A 9,825-nucleotide genomic window follows, 5' to 3' on the forward strand; every position below is an offset into this window, starting at 1 on the left:
TTGCAGCCAACAAGGACACAATAAGCTACTACACTAGAATAATGTTAATTTACGATACTGTATACTGAACATACTACAGTTGCTCAACTCTCAACATCTACCCTCTTTATCTCAATATGTCACCTATTATACTATTCTTGTTCACTGCTGTAATGTGAAAACATAATCAGAACTATTGAAAAAGAAATCATGCAACATGTGACAACTTATTGTGAGAATCATCACACCTTGTAGCTGTAATATAACAGCCTATAGGGAAATTGTATATCATTTACAAGTAAGGTTTCTATTCTCCTGTTCTCAGTGCAAGTCATAGCAGTTATTTTGACAAAAGCCATACTGACTATTTGAGAATATTATCCTTATCTATGTGAGTTTATATGATAACTATAGGAGAACATGCTAGTCAAAAATATTGTACAGTGCTCCACTATGCACACATAAAAAAACATGATATTCAATTTGTAAAAAATAATATAAACCCCAGTAACTACCAGCATAACATCAAAGATAGATGAGGACTAAAGATGACCGAGGTTGGTGACATCTTGGAACTGTTTCTCAATTTATTAGTGACAGTTTTGTCAAATAATATCAAGCTTTATTATATTTGACATTATTACATACTGTATGTTCTTGCACAGCCTTTCAACCAGGGCTATGTGGAATCCTTGGATTCCCCCCGTAGTTTCTAAGAAGATCCTTGTGTCATCTATATATAAAGAATGGCAGCAATATAAAAGGCCCGCCTCCTCCTTTCAAAGAGACTTTTTCATTGATAGAAGATATAGTACAGCCAGGGCCAGTGCTAGACTCTTTTGCGCCCTAGGCAAGACTAGCTACTTGCACCCCCATCCCCCACCCCAAAAAATAAAAAATAAATAAAACTTCAACATTTTTAACGGTTGTTAAGGAGCGGGCAGTCGCCATGTTCTTAAGAACCGATGAGTCAGCAGCAGTCAGCGGGGTTCCCTGCTTACAGCTGAATGTAAAGAAAATAATTGCCACCATTAATAAATTAATGGAAAAAAAAACAGCGTGAGGTCCCCACCAATCCATACCAGGCCCTTCGGGTCTAGTATGGATTTTGAGGGGAATCCCCACGCCAACATTTAAAAAAAAAAAACTGCGTGTGGTTCCCCAAAAAACCACACCAGACCCTTATCCAAGCATGCAGACCGGCTGGCCAGGAAAGGGGGGGTAAGCCTCCCTCCTTAACCTTACCAGGCCACATGCCCTCAACATAGGAGGGAGGTGCTTTGGGGCAGGGGGGCTGCCCCTTAAAGCACCTTGTCCCCATGTTGATTGGGACAAGGGCCGGCCAGTGGTTGCGGGGGTCTACTGGTGGGGGGCTTATTGGATCCAGAAAGGGGCCCCCCTGTAACAAGGGGGCCCCCATATCCCGCCCCCCTATGTGAATGAGTAGGGGTACATAGTACCCCTACTCATTCCCACAAAGAGTGGTAAAAAAAGAGCAAAAATGCAACAATGGTTTTTGACAAGTCCTTTATTAAAAAACATTTTTAAATTGGCCCCCCGGTGTGTAGACCCAACATCAATCACAATGAAAGCTGGCCACTGATGTGAAAAAAAAAATAAAGCTCCGCTTCCGTCTAAGCCTCCCACCAAATGACAGTGCCGCTGTCTCCCGCCGCTAAATAAACAAAGTGGTGAGGCAACCGGTAATGTCACCGGGTGACCCCGCCCCATATGACGTGACAGGATTAAGAACCAGGTATAGTCCAGTGGGTATATGTGCCTCAAGAATCGTGGTCTTTTAACTGATGTCTTTAGCATAGCTCATTTAGGCTTCTGATTACTACACAGGTTCATACTACTGCAGGCAACACTTTCTGCCTCCATGGAAATGGTAAACAGCTGGACTATACCTGGTTCTTAATCCTGTCACAAGGAGGAGACCTAACGCCTTCCATGTAGTTTAGAGGGAAAGGAATATGTTTATGCTACTCCATTGGAGAAACGTTGGTCTATCCCAGGAAGGTTGCCTCTTGCTATCTGTTTTCTACACACGTGTATAACCCATACACTGGTGGTAAGGGTCAGTTTGTTTGGGTGTTGGTGATGGTGATTATATCTCCCTTCTGAGTGTCCTTTCATTATGGATTTCGCTAAACAGAGTGTCACCACTTTCTTCTGATGAAGAGGACTTTGTTCAGCTATTGTTATTTTATTTTTTCCTTTATGGGGACATTTACACTTAATTTCTAGCGCTGCACCACACCTCCTAATATCTCCTCAATTGTATACAGCAATTTTTTGTGTCAGCAGCTTTTACGTTATATCTTATCAAGCACAACAGATTTTGTTTTTTATCTCCTCCCAACTTGCTGATGTCTCTCTCACTCCAAACAAACAGCTCCACTGACATTTCCAGAGCGCCTGATTAATAAGCAGGTCTGAAGGAGAAGTACCTTCTTGACCCGCCCCAGGCTGACTCCCTACAGCATGTACAGAGATTAGATATTGCTTTCAATATCAATTTTGTTTTCAGCTGTGGCTAGTTTAACATGTATATGTTGTGGAGACGCAGGTTGTTGAACAAAAAGTTCATTATTTAGCACCTTAAGACTAGGTTCACACTGCTGCAATCAAATTTTGATCTGATTTTCCGTGTGATTATATGATACAACTTGGATGTGGTTTGCATATTCTTTGGGGCCAAAATCACACATTGCATTCATGTGAACGGGGACCATTGAAAACAATGTGATTTCCATTGTCATGTGATTCTGTGCAACTCAAGTCACATCTGAAATCACACTAGTGTGAACTGTGCTTAAAGGGGGTTGGCGGGGTCATAGAAGTTGCGTTACATGTGTTGTCAAGGCATAACAATGCGTGTTAAAAATGCACCTTAACCACTTGAGCCCCGGACCATTATGCTGCCTAAGGACCAGAGGTCTTTTTCCAATTTGGCACTGCGTCGTTTTAACTGCTAATTGCGCGGTCATGCAATGCTGTACCCAAACGAAATTTGCGTCCTTTTCTTCCCACAAATAGAGCTTTCTTTTGATGGTATTTGATCACCTCTGCGGTTTTTATTTTTTGCGCTATAAACGGAAAAAGACCGAAAATTTTGAAAAAAAATGATATTTTCTACTTTTTGTTATAAAAAAAATCCAATAAACTAAATTTTAGTCATACATTTAGGCCAAAATGTATTCGGCCACATGTCTTTGGTAAAAAAAATGTCAATAAGCGTATATTTATTGGTTTGCGCAAAAGTTATAGCGTCTACAAACTAGGGTACATTTTCTGGAATTTACACAGCTTTTAGTTTATGACTGCCTATCTCATTTCTTGAGGTGCTAAAATGGCAGGGCAGTACAAAACCCCCCCAAATGACCCCATTTTGGAAAGTAGACACCCCAAGGAAATTGCTGAGAGGCATGTTGAACCCATTGAATATTTATTTTTTTTGTCCCAAGTGATTGAAAAATGACAAAAAAAAAAAAAAAAAAAAATATTTACAAAAAGTCGTCACTAAATGATATATTGCTCACACAGGCCATGGGCCTATGTGGAATTGCACCCCAAAATACATTTAGCTGCTTCTCCTGAGTATGGGGATACCACATGTGTGGGACTTTTTGGGAGCCTAGCCGCGTACGGGGCCCCGAAAACCAATCACCGCCTTCAGGATTTCTAAGGGTGTAAATTTTTGCTTTCACTCTTCACTGCCTATCACAGTTTCGGAGGCCATGGAATGCCCAGGTGGCACAAAACCCCCCAAAATGACCCCATTTTGGAAAGTAGACACCCCAAGCTATTTGCTGAGAGGCATATTGAGTCCATGGAATATTTTATATTTTGACACAAGTTGCGGGAAAGTGACACTTTTTTTTTTTTTTTTTTTTCATAAAGTTGTCACTAAATGATATATTGCTCACACAGGCCATGGGCATATGTGGAATTGCACCCCAAAATACATTTAGCTGCTTCTCCTGAGTATGGGGATACCACATGTGTGGGACTTTTTGGGAGCCTAGCCGCGTACTGGACCCCAAAAACCAATCACTGCCTTCAGGATTTCTAAGGGTGAAAATTTTTGATTTCACTCTTTACTGCCTATCACAGTTTCGGAGGCCATGGAATGCCCAGGTGGCACAAAACCCCCCCAAATGACCCCATTTTGGAAAGTAGACACCCCAAGCTATTTGCTGAAAGGCATGGTGAGTATTTTGCAGCTCTCATTTGTTTTTGAAAATGAAGAAAGACAAGAAAAAACATTTTTTTTTTTTCTTTTTTCAATTTTCAAAACTTTGTGACAAAAAGTGAGGTCTGCAAAATACTCACTATACCTCTCAGCAAATAGCTTGGGGTGTCTACTTTCCAAAATGGGGTCATTTGGGGGGGTTTTGTGCCACCTGGGCATTCCATGGCCTCCGAAACTGTGATAGGCAGTGAAGAGTGAAATCAAAAATTCACGCCCTTAGAAAGCCTGAAGGCGGTGCTTGGTTTTCGGGGTCCCGTACGCGGCTAGGCTCCCAAAAAGTCTCACACATGTGGTATCCCCGTACTCAGGAGAAGCAGCAGAATGTATTTTGGGGTGTAATTTCACATATTTCCATGGCATGTTTGAGCAATATATCATTTAGTGACAACTTTGTGCAAAAAAAAAAAAAAAAAAAAAAAAAATTTGTCTCTTTCCCGCAACTTGTGTCGCAATATAAAATATTCCATGGACTCGACATGCCTCTCAGCAAATAGCTTGGGGTGTCTACTTTCCAAAATGGGGTCATTTGGGGGGGTTTTGAACTGTCCTGGCATTTTATGCACAACATTTAGAAGCTTATGTCACACATCACCCACTCTTCTAACCACTTGAAGACAAAGCCCTTTCTGACACTTATTGTTTACATGAAAAAGTTTTTTTTTTTTGCAAAAAAATTACTTTGAACCCCCAAACATTATATATTTTTTTAAAGCAAATGCCCTACAGATTAAAATGGTGGGTGTTTCATTTTTTTTTTTCACACAGTAATTGCGCAGCGATTTTTCAAACGCATTTTTTGGGGAAAAAACACACTTTTTTTAATTTTAATGCACTAAAACACGCTATATTGCCCAAATGTTTGATGAAATAAAAAAGATGATCTTAGGCCGAGTACATGGATACCAAACATGACATGCTTTAAAATTGCGCACAAACGTGCAGTGGCAACAAAATAAATACATGTTTAAAAGCCTTCAAAAGCCTTTACAGGTTACCACTTTAGATTTACAGAGGAGGTCTACTTGAAAAATTACTGCACTCGATCTGGCCTTCGCGGTGATACCTCACATGCATGGTGCAATTGCTGTTTATGTTTGACGACAGACCGCCGCTTGCGTTCGCCTTAGCGCGAGAGCAGGGGGCGACAGGGGTGTTTTTTTTTTTTGTTTTTTTTTTCTTTATTATTTTTTTGCTTTTTTAATCTTACTTTTAAACTGTTCCTTTCATATTTTTTTTTTTAATCATTTTTATTGTTATCTCGGGGAATGTAAATATCCCCTATGATAGCAATAGGTAGTGACAGGTACTCTTTTTTGAAAAAATTGTGGTCTATTAGACCCTAGATCTCTCCTCTGCCCTCAAAGCATCTGACCACACCAAGATCGGTGTGATAAAATGCTTCCCCAATTTCCCAATGGCGCTATTTACATCTGGCGAAATCTAAGTCATGAAATACTCGTAGCTTCCGGTTTCTTAGGCCATAGAGATGTTTGGAGCCACTCTGGTCTCTGATCAGCTCTATGGTCAGCTGGCTGAATCACCGGCTGCATTCTCAGGTTCCCTGTTGAGACAGGAGAGCCAGAGAAAAACACGGAAGATGGTGGGGGGGGGGGCATTCCCTCCCACGGCTTGTAAAAGCAGTCTAGAGGCTAATTAGCCGCTAGGATTGCTTTTACATGAAAGCCGACCGCTGGCTGAAAAGAATGATACCAAGATGATACCTAAACCTGCAGGCATCATTCTGGTATAACCACTCAAAGTCGTGAATGGCGTACCTGAAGACAAAAAAATGGTTAACAATGGTTAACAATAAAGCACAGTAAACAGTAAAGTATAAATAATTACATACCTGAAAAACAAACATGATAAAACATAATAACAATAACAATAACAATAAAACATTGCAGAATAGAATACAGTAAAAAAGAGCAGAACAATAGAGAGAGAGAATAGAGAGAGAGAGAACAATAAAACAACAACTATTTTTTTTTTTTTCATATTTTTTTTTTTTTTTACACTTTTTTTGTAACTAACTTTTATAACGGTAACCGGTTCCAGGTTCGGGTCTCTCAAAATGCGATGGCATCTTGGGAGACCCTGTGAAAGTGTGCCTAGTCTGTGCAATGCTGTACCCTACGCTAATACTCAACTAGTGAATGGTAGCGTTCAAAACATTCACCAATGCAAAGACCAGGATTGTCAGGACAGGAGGGACAATAATAGCGGGTGTCACGCCTATATCCGCGCTTGCTGCAGACACGACATCTTTTTTGGGGGGTTCGTTGGGTAGGGGTACTCGGGAGGACATAAAAATGCCTCTCATGCAGCCGACTGCATTTGGTTGGGGATGTGAATGGGGGAAGTACGGGCGCTGCAGAAGCGGTGGGTTCCCAATTAGGATTGGCGAATGCAGCAGGAAGGGCACTATGGGCACGATGGGCCTGTGTTTGTCTTTTTGGTGGCAGCGGGACACTACTTGTGCTTGCCACCTCACCAACTTGAACTGCACTTATGGGACTCGCCACGTCACCAAGTGTTACTGCAGTGCTGGTTTGACTACGACCGGGGTGTACTAGGCCGCTGGCACTTGCCAGTTCACCAAAACGCTACCAAAAAACGTTAGCGATCGCAGGGATCAGGCCTGACTCTGCGAACGCTGCAGTTATGCGTTTAGTGTTTTGTAAGTGTCAGTGATCGATCGATACTGCACTTGGGTGGGCTGGGCCGGGCCGGGCGGAGGGGCAAAACGCAGGTGCTAGCAGGTATCTGGGCTGATCCCGCTAACACTGCGTTTTTGGGAACCCTAAACTGCTGGTGATGCTAGTATAGATCTGATCGGATCAGATATTGATCCGTTCAGATACTATACCACTAAGGGAGGCGTATGCTGCGTGCGTGGGTGTTAGTGGTACTGGCGCTAACCTGACGCTGCCTGGGGCTGGTGCTTGCCAGTTCACCAAAACGCTACAAAAAAAACTGTTAGCAATCGCAGGGATCAGGCCTGACTCTGCGAACGCTGCAGTTATGCGTTTAGTGTTTTGTAAGTGTCAGTGATCGATCGATACTGCACTTGGGTGGGCTGGGCTGGGCCGGGCGGAGGGGCAAAACGCAGGTGCTAGCAGGTATCTGGGCTGATTCCGCTAACACTGCGTTTTTGGGAACCCTAAACTGCTGGGGACGCTAGTATAGATCTGATCGGATCAGATATTGATCCGTTCAGATACTATACCACTAAGGGAGGTGTACGGTGCGTGCGTGGGTGTTAGCGGTACTGGCGCTAACCTGACGCCTGGGGCTGGTGCTTGCCAGTTCACCAAAATGCTACCAAAAAAACTGTTAGCGATCGCAGGGATCAGGCCTGACTCTGCGAACGCTGCAGTTATGCGTTTAGTGTTTTGTAAGTGACAGTGATCGATCGATACTGCACTTGGGTGGGCTGGGCGGAGGCACAAAACGCAGGTGCTAGCAGGTATCTGGGCTGATCCCGCTAACACTGCGTTTTTGGGAACCCTAAACTGCTGGGGACGCTAGTATAGATCTGATCGGATCAGATATTGATCCGATCAGATACTATACCACTAAGGGAGGCGTATGCTGCATGCGTGGGTGTTAGCGGTACTGGCGCTAATCTGACGCTGCCTGGGGCGACGCATATCACCGCCGGGCGATCAGGGGGCTAAACCTTTATTTGGTAATAAACGGCGGGTGCCCTGACACTATAAAAAATAAACGAACTAACCAGCGTCATCCGTAACGGTTATACGGTGATCAGTGGTGAAAGGGTTAACTAGGGGGCAATCAAGGGGTTAAAACATTTATTAGGTAGTATATGGGGGTCCCTGACGCTATAAAACGCTGACGGCGAACCTAAATATTTACCTCACTAACTAGCGTCACCAGCGACACTAATACAGCGATCAGAAAAATGATCGCTTAGTGACACTGGTGACAGGGGGTGATCAAGGGGTTAAAACTTTATTAGGGGGGGTTAGGGGGGTACCCTAGACCTAAAGGGGGGTAATACTCACTGTCCCAACACTGTAACTGTCACAAACTGACACTATGCAGTAATCAGAAAAAAAAAAAAAAAAAAAAAAAAAAAACTGCTGGTGTCAGTTTGTGACAGGGGGGGGGGGGTGATTGGGGGGGGATCGGGGGGCGATCGGGGGGGGGATCGGGGTGTTTTGTGTGCCTGGCATGTTCTACTGTGTGTGTGTGTGTTGGTGCACTCACATAGATGTCTCCTCTCCTCGGGCCGGAACGGAAAATACCGACCCGAGGGGAGATGACATCACTTCCTTTGCTGCTGTTTAGCATACAGCAGCAAAGGAGTGTTTTCATTGGCCGGCGGCGATCGCGAGGGGGGGGCCACGAACGGATGGTCTCCCCCTCATCACCGATCGCCGCTGGACAAAAGACGACCGCCTCGGGCACCGGGGGGGGGTCCGATCGGACCCCCCACCCGCGGAAGGCAAATCACGTACCCTGTACGTGATTTTGCCTGTCCGTGCCACTTTGCCGACGTACATCGGCGTGAGGCGGTCGTCAAGTGGTTAAAGTGGTTGTAAACCCTTACATATATCCAGTGAAATGACTGACTTCATATGATACACAGAGATAAAACAAATCCTCCCACGTAAGTTGTACCTATCTATCTACAGCCATCTTTCCTCTACATCCATTCAAAGTGCAGAATTTACACAGGATATCTCAGCTCTGAAAAGCAGGGAGCAGGAAGCTACAGTTACATCAGTGAGGAAAGCTCCGAGAGATGAGTGGAAGGAAGGGACACACACTGCCTTCATACAGCACAAAGCAACAGAGCTGAGGCTGTCAATCACAGACTGTGCTGTCCCCTGTCACAATTGTTCTCTTGGTGTCAGGAAACCTCAGCAGAAGTGACTCATGCTTATAGCAGAGAGAAATTACACTTAGTGCTCTGGATTGAGGGATATGCTTTGTTCATATTTCATGTCTGAGGTTTACAACCACTTTACCAAACATACAATGCAGGCACATACATGTGTAACCATCCCAAAGGTTAAATTCAATGTAAATTATTTTCTAGTATCACACTTGTTCTCATACAGTCGTAATTAGAAATCGAATTAGTCTTATATCTAATTCCTGAGCTGACATATATCTCTACAGAAAGAAGTTCTGTAATGTCATCTAGAAACAGTCAAAACAAGCATTCGAAATCAATCCATCTACCTTCAAACTGCTTACCAAAAGTATATTAATGCATTGAGTTTTCAAATAAGAATATCAAAAGCTGCTTAAGAACAGCATTACTGGTACTCATTTTGTTCACTCATTTTTATATGGCACAAGAGGCCTGATCTGTGAGTGAGCATAACCTCTATGTGATAGACCTATGCCTTGGAACAAATAATACAGTTGAGCTGGACCTCCTTCCTTTGTGCAAGGAAAGAAACATACATCTGCTCTTCCAACTGAGATACCAATTTAGCAATCCACAAATGGGACTTGAACACTTTCTGTACTAATTAACACTGCTAGCTAATTTGTCAGAGACTTTTTTTTTAAATAAATATATTCCAGAAGGGTTTAAGCTGTAGCTATCC

Source organism: Aquarana catesbeiana, linkage group LG01 (genome assembly GCF_042186555.1).
Source record: "Aquarana catesbeiana isolate 2022-GZ linkage group LG01, ASM4218655v1, whole genome shotgun sequence".
Classification (NCBI taxonomy): domain Eukaryota; kingdom Metazoa; phylum Chordata; class Amphibia; order Anura; family Ranidae; genus Aquarana; species Aquarana catesbeiana.